At 48.9% G+C, this 15,432-nt stretch overlaps 1 protein-coding gene across 1 annotated transcript in view; it reads left to right on the top strand.

Annotated features, from left to right (window-relative positions):
* The first annotated feature begins 3,872 nt into the window (after positions 1-3,872).
* LOC139046722 (thromboxane-A synthase-like) overlaps positions 3,873-15,432 on the top strand; it is a 68,690-nt gene continuing 57,130 nt past the window's right edge. The window contains exon 1 of the mRNA XM_070536658.1: positions 3,873-5,308. The gene's annotated coding sequence lies outside the window, so the exon portion shown is untranslated. The remainder of the gene's footprint in view (positions 5,309-15,432) is intronic.

The following is a 15,432-nucleotide window of genomic DNA, read 5'->3' as shown; positions in this document are numbered from 1 at the left end:
TATAAAGAACCCCAGGGTGTCAAAATCAATCCGGAGTCCGCCACTATGGCGGGCCTCACAGTCCGATCCTGGTTTTGGCCCGTACAGGCCCACGGTTTAATTGAAATCGAACACTTCTGCCACGATGCGATGTGCCATGTGAGGCCACGATAAGGCTCAACCCTAAAAGAAATTATGAACAATGGCGCACAACAACGTTTCAAACAAACACGTCCCCCTGTGTGGTCTGTGTACTACGCAGACAAAACAGCATGTGGTGCACATAAGGTAGCGTTTAACATCAACGCACAGCTCTCGTCACCCTAAACGCTGAGGAAATTACACATTCGCCGTCAACATAGCCACCTATTATCGTCAATCAAAGCAAACAGCATAGGAAACTTCGCTTACATCGATGCCCACAGTGCGTGGCATCCGCATATTTTTCCCTTTTCTTTCTTTTGTTATTTGCGGATCGACTACCTTGGATAACGCGGAATCGAAGAGCGTGCTTCCTGAACCGCGAGCTACAACTGCCTCCCCCCCCCCCCCCCCCGATTGTTTGTTTTCGCCGCGTCGGAGCTTGACGCAAAGCGGCGAATGTTTTGAACGCGTCGCCAATTAAGAGGGCGGCTGCACCCGTGAAGGACGGTCGGCGATGCACCCGCTTATCTCACCTGCCATGCCGGTGCACAAGATTACGCGTCGATCGACCCAGAAGAGGGACGATGTTGCCTTCACCTTGTGTTTACGCCTTTCTGTCTCTCCTTCTCGTTCTCGCTCTTCCTTCTCCTCCCGCCCTCCGCCGCACACTTCTCGCTTACGAAACGAGCCGCGTGATTCGTGCCGACGAAACCCTTAGTGCACGACTTCGTCGCACAAGATCGTGACCTTGTCTATACATTGATTCCATGGCGGTATACCACCAGAAGAGGAAGCTCCGTATCCACAACAGTTGGCGGGACCTCCTCTGACTTACAGTGCCATTATACGAACAATAATTCAAAATATTGCAATGGAAGCAAACTAGGTAATAACGCATGGGCCTCAATCAACAGAGAAATTAAGAACAAAGATACATACGACAGTTTTATAAAGCATTGCCTTAACGAACACACCAGAAGGAACTAAAGTAAAGCAAATCTAACACCAGGAACAGGCTGGTACGCGATACCTGCACGACCACTCGTATCTCTACTGAATCGAATGCATTTGTATGCTTTAGGGAAGTCATATATATAACCCTATTGTGTTGACATGGAGGCAGCCCTAGAAGACCTCCTCAGAAGCTGTCTGGGCCTACGTACGGCCCGTGCCCACCACCTACGAAGCTTGGGCCAACACTCCAACCGTCCACCTGAATTTCGCCAATAGACACGTGATCCTTTAACCCGCCGTCCCTAGATCTCATCCAGGAACCAAGTCTTTAAATTTCCATGTGTATTACGCCGCTTGCAGAGCAGGTTTGGGCAATAAAGAAAAACATGACATGGATGTGATTAATTATCGAACATCCCTTTCCAAAGTCATAGTAGCGCATAGTAGCGCCAACCACAAACATAAGAACTTTGCGCGAGGCACTAACCACCATTGTTTAAATTCATGCCTGTTTGAAATTCTTATTGTACCTCACTGTACCTTGTTCTCTTTATGATTGTATTTTGTTCCCATTCCCCTCAGTAATGCCATTGGCTTTGAGGGTCAATCAAGAAATAAATAATAAGACGTTGCTTACTCGGTGTGCCGACTGATCTCGCCGTTCATGTGTGTTCCGCTGTCCTCGAAGGTGACGCTTCGCTCTCGCAGAACACCCCGTTCGAAGTTACTGACCGGTGCAAGCTCTTGCCCCTCTGCCTGGAAAACACTTTGTATTCCGCACTCCGCACAGCACGCGGCCTGCAAATTGCACGGGTGGAAGGGAGCTCAGATAAGTTTACGTGGTTTGCCTACAGAGCCCCTGACGTCAAACCGCAATCCGTACTAAACTGTGTCTATTCAGATTTTCATAGTAAAATATTTAGCGCGCACAATTGGCAAGGCAATCCAGATTTTGCTTTCTATTACTTCATTTTTTTATCACAATACATACGGCGATACCCTTTGTGTGTGTGTATCTATACAGACGCTGCAGCAGTTTCTCTTCTACGTAGACGCTGGAACTACGCGATCGTTCTACACACACAATGAACCACCAAGACCTAGCGTATAACAACTCCGTTGTGAAATCTTATCTCGCGTTTTCATCTCGACTCATTACTATTCCAAAGTACACGGCCAACGCTGAGCCGCAATGACGGCAGCCTTTCTTCAGTTTATACACGCTGCCTGCGTCATCAGTTCACTCGTACGCAAATCGTCCTCCGATTTTTTTTTTTCCTTTCATTGTGAACAACGCTCCCGTATGGGTGACGAAGCGTCTTATTATTTATGTTTGTGGTCGGCGTCAATTCGACCTTTGACCATGATTGATGCCAACCCAGCGACTTTTCGTCAAATGATTGACTTGATAGCACACTTCTACGTAACAATTTCTATGTAATTAATTACACGTGATCGATTACGTTTTTCCCGTAATCTCGTAATGTAACTATTATTTTTCTCTACTTGGTAAAGCTCACATCATTCAATTACTGTTCTTAGTAATAAATTACAAGTAATCAGTTACATTTTTTACCAAACAAGCTATCACAGGCGACGCAGTCGTTAGCATGTTAATTTGGCGGAAACTGCAGCATCCAAAGGAATTAAAACACGTGCATGGGCTATCTTCTTCCCACAATCAGCGTATGGCAGCTACACCTTGATCACTTGAACATTAGAGGCTTGCAGATTTGCGCACTTCCCTTAGAAGTGCATAAATACTCTCTGAGCATTTCTCGTATAATAACTTGTTCTCTCTCTATCTCTCTGCCCTGGAAGCACTAGGCGGCCATTTTAGGCGCTAAGAGCTGCTTCTAAGTTCTTCGCTTAGCGCAGTCTTCTTTGATATAACCTACCTGATATAGACAGAAGCTGTTTTCGCCGTTACACGCATAGGTTTTTATTTGTTGGATTTTACTGGCTGTCCCAGCTAACGTTACCAGCCGCGGTGGCTTAGAGACGATGGTGTTGCGCTGCTAAGCGTGAGGTCGCAGGATCAAATCCTGGCCGCGGCGGCCACATTTCGATGGGGGTGAAATGCAAAAACGCCCGCCTCCCGGGCATCGGGGCCACGTTAAAGATCCCATGGCGGTCAGAATTAATCTGGAGTTCCCCAATACGGCGTGCCTCATAATCAAATCGTGGTTTTGGCCCGCAACACCTCAGAATTCGATTGAGCTAACGTTAGCCTAGCTGTTAAGCAAAATAACAATAATAAAGATAGGGTGCAATGTACGGCTATAAAACCTACCGTGCTCGGTCGTTAGACACCTGAAAACCAAACAATGTAGGTTTAATAATTGTATATTGCACCGTATTTCCTTAATAGTGTCTCTTGCTGTGGTAGTTTAACAGTAGTGTAGTGTTCGCTGGTACACACGGTGTGCACGCGTGAGTCACATGCACCTGTTTTTGCGATTGTAAAGCAATCGTAATAAAGTAACTATAATCAATTACATTTTTCAAAGCAGTAATTGTAATCGCAATCGATTACCCTTTCCTTTTTCTTTTTTTTTCTTTTTGTAACGTGTACAGGAAGTCTGCTTCATAGCAACGCATTACTCCTAAGAACTGTGGCCAAAATATACACACTTTAATAGCCTTCTCGAATGCTGCTGCAGTTCGAGTAGTGAAATAATTACGCACGTGATCGGGGTAATACTCACCATGTGCATGCTGTTGGCAGCGTACAATACTCTCCCAGTGCGATAGGCTCTAGCACTTGTCGGCGAAGACGACGAAGTGTGGCGACGGGTCGGATGGGCTCCACACCTACTCCGCACAGAAGCTACATTTTCGGCGAAATCACTTCGGCTTCCAGATTGTACTAATCACCGCGTGTCTGAAGTCAGCTACAGACCACGTCAACAACGAACTTGAGGGTGTAAGTGCTATATTGTGCATTTTACGGTCACATCAAGTTTCGAAGCGAGGCCGCCCCGCTAAACCTACTACGCTAGTGGTGAGGCCTAGCAAAGGCTTCGGCAGCCGACAAAGCCCTCCTATCGTCCACCGGGGCCCTAGAGGACGAGGACATGGAAATTCGCGAATCACGAGGACTTCTTCTGGCCGCTGAGAAGAACGAAGAAGACAATAAGCATTGGATCAATGTTACCAGTCGTGCCCGTCATCATCGGCTGCAGACACGCTCAATCACGCCCCAACTATCCCCAATGCAACCGAAGCCCGTTCTCCGCCAAAGCCGACCGGCGATGCACAAGCCCCGACAACACCCCCCCCCCCCTCCCTTCCTGCCGATGATTACAAGTTGGCGGTTCGTCCACGGAACGGTCCGCAGCTCAACAAGGTGAGCCCAGGGAAGTTAGTAGACGCCATCACAAACTAGGCAAAGCTACAAATCAGCTCCACCTGGTTCAAAATACGCATCGACGAAGACCAAAGCATCCTTGTTGTGAGCACTGCCTCAGAAGCTACGGCCTCAGCACTAAGCAAGATGCAGAAAATTACACTTGGTGCAACAACATATGATATTGCATCATACGGAATTTCCCCCGATAACTCTTGCAAGGGGGTGATATACAACATCGATCATGACACCATGCCCGAAATGTTAGTTAAACGCGTTCAATCTCCCGGATACGAGGCGCTAACATATAGAAGAATGGGAAACACAACAACCATGGTGATCACATTCCTGGGGAAAACTACCATATTACATCGAATTTTCCGGCCTTCTTCTGCGGTGCTACCTCTACAAGAGAACCGTGCCACATTGCCGAACCTGCAACGAGACAGGCCACAGAGAGGACGTCTGCCCGCGGACCCCCGCCACACAAAGTGCAGGGAGTGCGGCACTTCACTAGCAACGACGCAGCACGAGTGCCACCCTCAGTACTCTCTGTGCGGCGGGAATCACCCGACGGCAGCCAAGACCTGCCCCAACGGGTTACTGCCACCCGTCAGCTGCCGGAAACCGCAGCAGACCCTGGCAGCAGGCTCCTCGTCTCCGAGGCCACGTGGCGAGCGCTCAGCATCCCGCAAGTCGCGGTCCCCGAAACGACGCGGAGCTGTCCTGGAGAGGAGCAGTTCCAGGCCGCCTTCCGGTTCCGGTTCCAGGCGCAGGAGCTCATCGCGACGACGGACGCCATCCCATGACAGGATCTCGAGCCGTGGTCGTTCCGCAAGCGGCAGGAGGGGAAGCAAGGGAGCAGCGCAGGTCACGCAGCAGGTGAGCTGGGCACAGGTTGCTTCTCCCAAAGCTCGTCCCTCCCCACCCCCCTGCTTACACAGAGCTGGCACAGGCACATGCCCACATTAGGCGTCCAACTGAAGAGAACGCAACACTCAAAGCAGAAATTAATATCGTACACGCAGAAGTCGTAGCACTTAAAGATTAATTGCTTGGAAGAACTAGCACTACCCCTACACAAAACACTTCAACGTCGCCCCCGGAGAAGTGGAAACGGGAAGAGCAGGCAGCGCACACAGTCACTTCAAATCCAACACCGCCGCGAGCAACCGCGCAGCCCACTGCACCGCAGGGAGTCAAGCCATCCAATATGCCACTCTCCATAAGGTAGAGGAGATAGTAGCAAAGGCCATTCAGAGCCTTCAGACATCCCTACACGCTGCTATGCAGCAACAACTCACAGTTATACAACAGTCAGCGGCACAATAACAACAATTCGCAACTCAACAACACTAACACTCAGTTGGCGGAACGCATCATGAGACTAGAGGAGCGCATACTAGCACTGGAAGCGCGTCAAAGCCGGCGCCCCAAGAAAACAGCTCATCAGGCCCTACCAGATTTGCCAGATTCTCTGGGCTCCCCAGAACTCCATCTTGTGCACGCATTACCACCCTTTAATAACCAAGATAGCTCCTCCTCAACATATATGCAGTAAGTGCGGGGGCTCCCCAGGCGAAACCACGGTGTGGCAGTGGAATTACCAGGGCTACAAGAACAAGTATGGATCTTTGATAAAACACATCACTACATCAACAAGACCACCTGAAATCATCGCCCTGCAAGAAGCTAACACACACGTCCGCTTACCTGGATACGTCACGTATGGCACCGATACCGGTGACAGCCTTCACACCCTGGTCAGTAAGAAGCTACTGGCCGTTCAACGCCATCTCCAACAATCCAAACCGCTTGCCATTCTGCTCGAAATTATCCCACAGGCAATAAAGAAGGAGGGTCCCTTGTTTGTTCTAAACGTCTTCTGTCGGCCGAAAAGCGCGCCATCGGCCCTCAAACAGGTTTTGGAGTAAGCCACGCTCTGTTACGTATTCGACGGCTAGACGCCGAGGGTGGCAGGACGACCGGCTCAGGGAACAGACGACCAACGCAGCTCCAGGAAGACAATCACGTTTATTCGGTCGGCAACGCACTTTTTGAGCGCTAAGCAGCCAATGAGGGAGTGGCAAAAGAAAGGAAGATATCGTGGCAAGCGGGGAAATCTGATCCGTAGATTGCAATGGAGAATGCGACGAGCACCGCCAATGTTACAGCTTGGCCGAAGCTACCGTTTTTGGAAGGTGTTCAAGAGCATAACGCTTCTTGAACAACTGAAGGCGCGTACAGGAGGGCAACTAGCTTGTCCAAGCACAGCACTGAAGCGTTTGCAAGATCATATTGTCCTTGCGCTTGGAAAAGACGTTGAGGTGCTCGGTCGCAGAGGCGGGCAAGTTGAGCTGGACATCGCAGTAATGGTGGAGAAGGCACCAAGCGTCTTCAGGCTCGAACAACAGGCCCGTGGAGAGGGGTTAAGACGTCCAGGAGGAGGCGACGCTCATATTTAGCACTGCTCGCCGAGTGCCGGAAGGCTGCCGAACACGTAGCGACAGGGAGCAGGCCGCACACCTCTGGCGTAGGGTTCATCCGTCAGCCGGTACGACATGATCTGAAGGGGCATTCGGAAGAGCGGAAAAAACGCAGTAACAACGTCAGAAGTAACCTCGCGCACATGTTTAGGAAAGCCCGGCAGTTGAATTCACTGGGAGCAGAACACGCGAAAACTGAACACGAGAATGAAAAGACTTGCATTTGCTGGCATACACACGAGAAAAAGAAATAAAGAAAAAGGAAACTAGGGAATGCGGCTAAGGCAGTCAGCATTGACATGGCGTTTGCCTTTCTTGTGCCGCACTAGAAAATCGAACTGTTGAAGCCCTAGACTCCACCTCATCAAGCGACCATTTTTGTTTGACATGTGGTTTAACCAAACTGAGGGGGAATGATTGGTTTCAAAAATAAAGGAAGAACCTTTCAAGTAACATGAGCTTTTCGAGAGCCCACACTAAGCAAGCGCATTCCTTTTCTGTTGTGCTGTAGGCGTGCTCGCGTGACGTTAGCTTTCGACTTGCGTAGACAACAGGGTGCTCCTCGCCTTTTTCGTTCATCTGACTTAAAACAACGCCCATTCCGTGGTCACTGGCGTCACACTGAACTAAGAAAGGGAGAGAGTAATCTGGTGCCGCGAGAACTGGTGCGCTGACAAGAATCTGTTTAATCGCAGCGAATGCGTCCTTGCGCGCCGTATTCCAACGCACAATAGTAGGTCCGGTCTTGCGCAGAGCATCTGTAAGAGGACTAGCGATATGTGCGAAGTTCGGAATGTAGCTTCTGTAATAGTTAGCTAAACCCAAAAAGGAACGCAAGTTGGTCTTTGATTTCGGCAAAGGAACGCTAGTGATGGCCTCAATTTTTAATTCGGAAGGGCGTCGCTTCCCTTGGCCAACAACGTGCCCCAAGTAGTGGACTTCAGTGTTTGCAAGACAGCATTTACTCAGTTTGAGAGTCAAGCCTGCTTCGCGGATTCGAAGGAATACCTGCTGCAGATGGTCGAAATGCTGTTTCCAAGTGCTCGAGAAAACAGCGATGTCATCGAAGTAGGGCGCAGTGAAAGACTCGGTGCCTGTGAGCACTTGATTCATTAGTTTTGAAAATACGAACGGTGCATTCTTGAGGCCGAAAGTGAGCACCAGAGGGCGATATGTGCCTGTCGGAGTCATGAAAGCGGCAAGCTTACTGGCGTTCTCCGTCAGTGGCACTTGCCAGAAGCCGCGTACCATATCTAACGTAGAAATGTACTGTGCCGCGGAAACTTTCTCGATCAAGGCTTCAACATTAGGAATGGGAAACGTCTTCGTTTGTGTTATCGCATTCAGCTTACGCTAGTCAATACAGGGTCTGGGTTCCTTGCCCGGACTTTCTACGATAAACATCGGTGACACGTATTCGCTTTCCCCTGGCACAATTAAACCCAGTGTCAACATGTTCTGAACGGAATCGTTCAACAGCTTCTCATGACGGGGCGAAAATCTGTGCATCTTTGTACGGAAGGGTAGGTCAGATATCAACTCAATGTCGTGTTCCACAAGGTTTGTCCTACCGGGATAGGGACTGAACAAATCGCTGAAGTTGTGTACGAGCTCTTTTAACTCCTTTCTTTGCTATATTGTTAAAGAAGCTTGTTTAGTGACAGATTCGAGTGTTTCTTCTGTTGACGGGGAAGAGCAAGGGGTCGGTACTTGAGGGACTGGAACATTTATTTCCTTTGGTTCGTTTAGGACGACGCTCAGCGTCTCCATACGTTCGATAAATGGCTTCATTAGATAGCAGTGGTAGAATGTCAGGTCGTTGCGTTTACCGGGCGTCGTTACCAGGTAATCGGTGTCTGAAAGCTTTTGCTTAACCGTGACCGGGCCATCCCATGCTATTTCCAGTTTGTTTGCCTTCGACGACTTCAAAATTAGCACTGTATCGCCTTCCTTGAAGGTTCGAGTGCGTGCAGATCTGTCGTAATTCACCTTCGCGCGTTGCTGCGCTTCTGCCATGGTTATCTGCGCCAATTCTTGCGATTCACGAAGGCGTTTCAAGAAGGTGATCACGTACTCGACAACAGATTTGTCTACGAATTTGTCTTCCCACTTTTCTTTTAGCAAGGTAAGCGGGGAGCGAAGCGCTCGACCGTAAACAAGTTCCGCCGTGGTGAATCCAGTTGCTTCGCGAGTGACTGAACGCAGAGCAAAGAGCACTGCGGGAACAGCTGCGTCCCAGTCAGTGCCCTTCTCGAAGCAGAGCGCGCGCAGAATGCGGTTTATTCCAGAGTGAAGTTTTTCAACTGAATTGCTTTGCGGGTGGTAGGCAGAGCTGTGGTGAATGGATATGCCGCATTTCTGCAAGAATGTCGTGGTAAGCGCGCCTGTAAACACAGAACCTTGGTCGCATTGGATTTCACTGGGAAATCCGATCCTGGCAAAGACGCAAAGTAGCGCGTTTACTACAGCTGTGGAGCTTAATTCGGGTAACACCACTGCTTCCGGGAACTTCGTGGCAGGGCAAATGAGTGTTAGCAAGTATTTGTTGCCCGCCGATGTGACTGGTAATGGACCAACGATGTTGACTACCAATCTGCGAAAAGGTTCGCCAAGCAAAGGCATTTGGACCAAAGGTGCCTTGAGTTTTTCGTTTGGCCGCCCGGTCCTTTGGCAAACGTTGCAAGAATGTACCCATTGCTCAGATTCCTTGAAGCACATCGGCCAGTAGTAGTCGTTCAATAATCTGCTCTTAGTTTTATTTATCCCTAAATGGCCAGCCGAGCTATTGGAATGAACCAGCTCGAGAAGTGCAGCACGATACTGCTGGGGAACTACCAGCTGTTCAAAAGAGCGGCCTTTCCTGTTTTTGAACGTTCGGTACAAGAGGCCGTCTTTTACAGTGAACGATACTGCTCCCTTTTTGTTCCGTCTTGACCTTTCCCAGCACGTTTGCAGTGACTCGTCGTTCGCTTGATCCGTCTTGAGAATGCTTTTGTCTACTATCGCAAGAAGTTAAAAGCTATCACTGACTGGGCTTATCGTTTCGTCTCCGGGCGCGGAAGCGACCGGGGTGTTATCAACGCATGGTGTAGCTGGAACGGCTTCGCTCATTGCGGCAGCTTGTGACGAATCACCTTGCTGTGGAATGTCGACGGCACGAGTAGCGGTAGTAGCTTGCGCTCTTGTGTGGGACCTTGTGACGACCATTACAAGGTTCGCATGTAGTTCCATTCCGGCGTTTTGCAAGTCTCTCATTGATCTGTTAGAAAAAAATATAAGGGATTCTTTGCGGCAGCTTGTCTGAAACAGCGGCTTCAGTTTGAAATTTGCCGAAGGTGCCCGTCATTTCAACTTTGGCTACCGGCAAGCACTTCGTGTCGGGCTGTAGTGCCTGACGCAACCATACACACGATCCGGTGAAGTCTTCGGGCTGAACAAACGACGGGTGGACGATATCAAATGTAGCTCCCGTGTTACATAGAACCTTGCAACTGACGCCATTCACCGTCATGTCATAGGTGTAAGGCAAGAGTAAATCGCTCTCGTCAGTTAGCAAGTGAACGGACACAGTTGCTTGTCGGCACCCTACTGCGATATGGCCTGGTTGTTGGCATCTGTGACATACTGACGGTCGCTTTTCTTCAAACTTGGAACATTTTGGTTCACTCGAGTTGACCGCATGCACTTGGGCGGGAACGCTCTCGGATTTCTCTTGGTTGCTTTCTCTCTCTCCTTTCTGAAACGTTTTCGGTTTCTTTTGCAGTTCTGAAGTTTGCATTCTGTGGGTACAGTATTCGTCCGCCAAAGTGGCTGCCGTTTGCAACGTATCTACGTTTGGCTTGTCCCGAATCCACAGGCGCATTTGCTCCGGAATAGACGAATAGAATTGTTCTAGCGCGAACACTTCAATCATACGTTGCTTGTTCTCGTATGCGTTGGCACTTTTAAGCCATTCTTCCAACAAGCTCATCGATTTATAGGCGAATTCCGAGGATGACTCCTCTTGACTACGCCTCGTGTTACAAAACTTCATCCTTAAGGCTTCTGTAGACAAGCTGTACCTTCACCTCCGCTGAAGCTTTGCTTTATTGTAGTCGCGCGCATCTTCCTCTGGCATTCTCGCGATTACGTCCGCTGCTTCGTTTGGAAGCAATGTCAAGAGGCGTTGCGACCAGGTTTAGTAAGATCTTGATGAGGGCTAGTTGGTTCATACTTGGAACTGAGGTGAAACAGCGCGAAAAAGGACACAAGTTTCCTTGTGTCCTCGTCTTTTTCGCGCTGTTTCACCTCAGTTCCGACCAGGTTTCTTCTGCAAGTGCTGCTCTAGTACACGTCCTCTTAAAGTTGATGAGGTACAAAGGGATGTCGCTACCAGCCCTGAAAGGTTGCATGTATCCGCGCATGTCGAAACTGTCAGTTCGTTCAAGGCTATGCAGCTGCATCTCTTTTAACTTCAGTTCTGTCTCTCTTTCTTTTAGCTGTTGGGAAATTGTCTTCCAACATTCCTCGACTTCGTCGTCTTTTGCTCCGCATTTGGATATTGCTTCAATAATTGCAGGTTTACGCATCGACTTCTGTACAGGGATACCTAACACTTCTGCTAGCAACACTAGGTTGGATTTCGTTAACGATGCGAGGTTCATGACTGCGTAGAACAAGTGCTACTCTTACACGTACTAATATTTAGCAAAGTCAAAAGGCCTCGACTACCAAGTAAATGCCGCTAATGCTCCCAATGAAGTCAAGTAAGCCGTGCTTTCTCCAAACCGGACGCCAAGTATACCGCCGACGTGCGCTCCATCCGCTGTCCGCAGTCCGCTGCCACCAGCTGTTACGTATTCGACGGCTAGACGCCGAGGGCAGCAGGACGACCGGCCCAGGGAACAGACGACCAACGCAGCGCCAGGAAGACAATCACGTTCATTAGGTCGGCGACGCGCTTTTTGAGCGCTAAGCAGCCAATCAGGGAGTGGCAAAAGAAAGGAAGATATCGTGGCAAGCGGGGCAATCTGATCTGTAGATTCCAACGGAGAATGCGACCAGCCCCGCGAATGTTACAGCACGCAGCAGGCAACCATCCGGTTCTAATAGTGGGCGACTTTAATGCAGCCCACCCCCTCTGGGGTTATACGAAGACCAACACCAGGAGAAACCTGCTTCACAAAGTTATTGAGGACATGGATCTCACACTCGTGAACGATCCAAGGAATAGCACGAGGCTCGGCACAAGTGTTCAAAGAGACACGAACCCCGACTTAACCCTCACCAGAAGCACGGCCGCTCAATCCAAAAGCACAAGGTTGCTTTGCATCGAGCGGCCGTGCCAGAAGTATCCCCCAATCTTGCTGGACCGATCTGGAGGAGTACCTAGGCAGCGACCACGCGCTGCTAGCCACCACTCTCCATGGGTTCGAATACAAAGCCAGGATAGACACTGCTCGCTTCACGGATTGGACCAAGCTGCGGGAGATAAAAAAGCTACGAACGAACAGAGCCAACAGCTTCAGGCAATTAACGACTGGATCACTCAGCTTCACCAGTATGTGAAGGCGCACACTAAAATGCTTGAAACATCCGCCACCACTCCGAGCATTGACGTTCGCTTGCTCCACATGTGGGAAGCCCTGCGTAGCCTGCTGAAGCGTTGCAAAAGGCAAAGATTAAAACGCAAGCTCAAGAAGCGAATAGCACTACTCACACAGGAGTCTGCGGAATACGCTACCACGCTATGCTGAGAAAATTGGCTATCCCTCGGTGATAGCTTGAGAGGAAGACTGAGTACTTCCCAGACGTGGAAGTTATTGAGGTATTTAATCAACCCGGCCAGCAGCAAAACGACATCCCACCACAATATGGCCCGAGTAATTCACCAATTTCCACGAGAAAGCAAAAAGGACCGCCTCTGGGAGTGGAGCACGGGCTTCGAAAGATTTCAGATCTAGCGATTGCGCTGCGTTTGCAGCTGGTCTTTTCGATGAATCGAGCAGCAGCGACCCCGATGGTGCGGTATTTTCGTCGGACTTTGACAGCTACGACGACACAATTCAGCCGGGAACATCGGCGCCTGCAGCCCCACACGCCAAACTGTAATCTTTGCACTTAATTTCTTGTAGGAATACAATGAAAATTTTTATTTTTTTTTTCGGATGTGGTACCTATTAGATGGCAGTACATTTTTATTAATTAAATTATAGGGTTTTACGTACCAAAACCACTTTCTGATTATGAGGCACGCCGTAGTGGAAGTCTCCGGAAATTTCGACCACCCGGGGTTCTTTAGCGTGCACCTAAATCCAAGTACACGGGTGTTTTCGCATCTCGCCCCCATCTAAATGCGGCCGCCTTGGCCGGGATTCGACCCCGCGACCTCGTTCTCAGCAGCCCAACACCATAACCACTGAGCAACCACGGCGGGTGCAATACTTTCTGTATATTTCTTAATTTTTGCTACATTTCTTAAAAGATACAAGCGTGTCTTAACAAAGTTTGTTCAATTTTATCCCACAATCTTGATTATGGAAATTCATATCGTTTTTATGAAATAAATCTCGTTAATAAAACCCTTATGCGTGAAACGTGAGCTCACTTTGCTTTTTGTTTATGCATTACGTAAAATAGTGAGTGCAGTAGTTCCTTCAGAAAAAAAGATCTGGCCTAACCTACAAAGAACACCTATTTTCCCCACGGCACGGAAAGAGTTCAGTATGCATCTCCGCCTTTCGGAATTTGGAATGCTTCGAATGCAAGTCGGGCGCGTTCATCGTGGTAATTTGACACAGCGGTGCAATCTTTAAAATGCGTTTTTCACCGCATTCAGCTGAGTGCAGTGCCGCGCACCATAAAACATGCGAAAGAAATAGGAATCTGGTAAACAACATTACACCGGCACTCCGCAAACTGCTGTCCACGCTCTTTCTTTTATACTTAATTTTGTCTGTGTCTCCATTTTTATGTGCCTCGATCTAGAAAAGACGGGGCATAGGGAGGGGGGGGGGGGATAAAACTTTGCGTGAATTGAAAAATGACGCTCCACTAAATGAGGCGTTCAGATATTCTACCGAAAGAATAACGAAACAGAACCCGAAAAGCAGGTTGGGGTGGTCGTACCGGTAATGTAGTGCATACCTTCCCTTACGTCTTTAATTTTAGGTGCGCAATGCAAATGGTAGTGGACGAATAGCGAAATATTATGGCAGTAATTAATAGTCAAGTTTTACATAGCTGTCGCGTACGCGCCACTGGTCTGCGCGAACTCTGATAAACCTCGAGGCAGTTTTTTTTATTCCCTTTAGCAAGTGATGAATGATACTTTGTTCATGTTGTTTATTTATTGGCGTGTTCTCGTTTCCGTCTCATTGCAGCAGTAACCTTTAGATATGCCCTCTCATTATATTTACGTGTTTTCAGCCGAAACTGGAAAGTTCCCAAAACGAAGCTTTCAAGACGTGGTCAGTTGTCAATTGGATCGACACGCGGGCGAGAGGTGAAGGCTAACCACATGTAACGTCACGCTTCAATACACTACGTCCTTGTCGCAGCCAGCAAAGTTTATACAGCGATTGGGCCTTTCCCCTTGCGCTCGACGAAATGCGTCACGGCGTCACGTGACAAGCCTGATAACGCGCGTGGTAGAAATTGTGTGTAAATCGCAACCATAAGAAGAAGCGAACAAGGACGCTAGAAAAAACATAGGGCAAACTGGCTGTACTGTTTGGTGGAAATGCTGAAGCAATAAGGTGCAGGGAAATGAAAGTGGACGAAAAAAGAACTGGATTCGGTTCCCCCTTGCGCCAGTTATGCTTTGCTCCGCATCCATTTCCCTTCAGCTTATTACTTCAACATTTCAGTTAAAGAGTAAAATTATTTCCCCTGTGTTTTTGCTGGCTTCATTCCTTGTTTTTTTTTTTAATGGTTGCAACAAATAAAAGCTTGAGACCCTCTTTTCCCTTGTTCTTTTCGCTCACTGTGTGTGAATCGGATACGTATGTTATTCATATGGTGTTCTTTTCGAGTTGCGGTCTTTATGATTAGTGCGATTAGAAATCTTAGGGCAGTTGACCAACTTTCAGAGATCTGGCTAGTTGTCTCTCTACCGATCTGTTTCACTAACCGTTATCCCGCCAACTTGCATAGGTCAGCGGGTAGTCCACGGTCTAATGGGCACAGCATCTCTCTGCTGTGCTCGAGGGAACAGGGTTCAAAACCAACCGTCGAATCAACTTGCACGACATGGAGCGCGCCACTGCCCACGCACCACTCTACAACGAAACTCTCTGACGCTCACTTGGGGTCAGTGCTGGGTGTGTGACACTGCGTGTGTGCCGCACTTCAATGACAACGCAAATTGATCCTTTAAAATTCCTCCGGTGTTCGGCGCAGTCGAAGCCGCGCCAGAGAGAGTGAGTGTGAATAGGAAGATGATGGAGAAAGAAGTTGCAGGCCGGTGGGGGGCATTCATCCTCGAAATGCGCTGCGCGCCTCTAGTCGCGTACGAACACATCAGTGCTGTAGCGCGTTTCC

This window comes from Dermacentor albipictus, chromosome 3, assembly GCF_038994185.2.
Source record: "Dermacentor albipictus isolate Rhodes 1998 colony chromosome 3, USDA_Dalb.pri_finalv2, whole genome shotgun sequence".
NCBI lineage: Eukaryota > Metazoa > Arthropoda > Arachnida > Ixodida > Ixodidae > Dermacentor > Dermacentor albipictus.
Note: the sequence above shows the minus strand (reverse complement) of the source record. Positions and strands in the feature narration are given on the sequence as shown.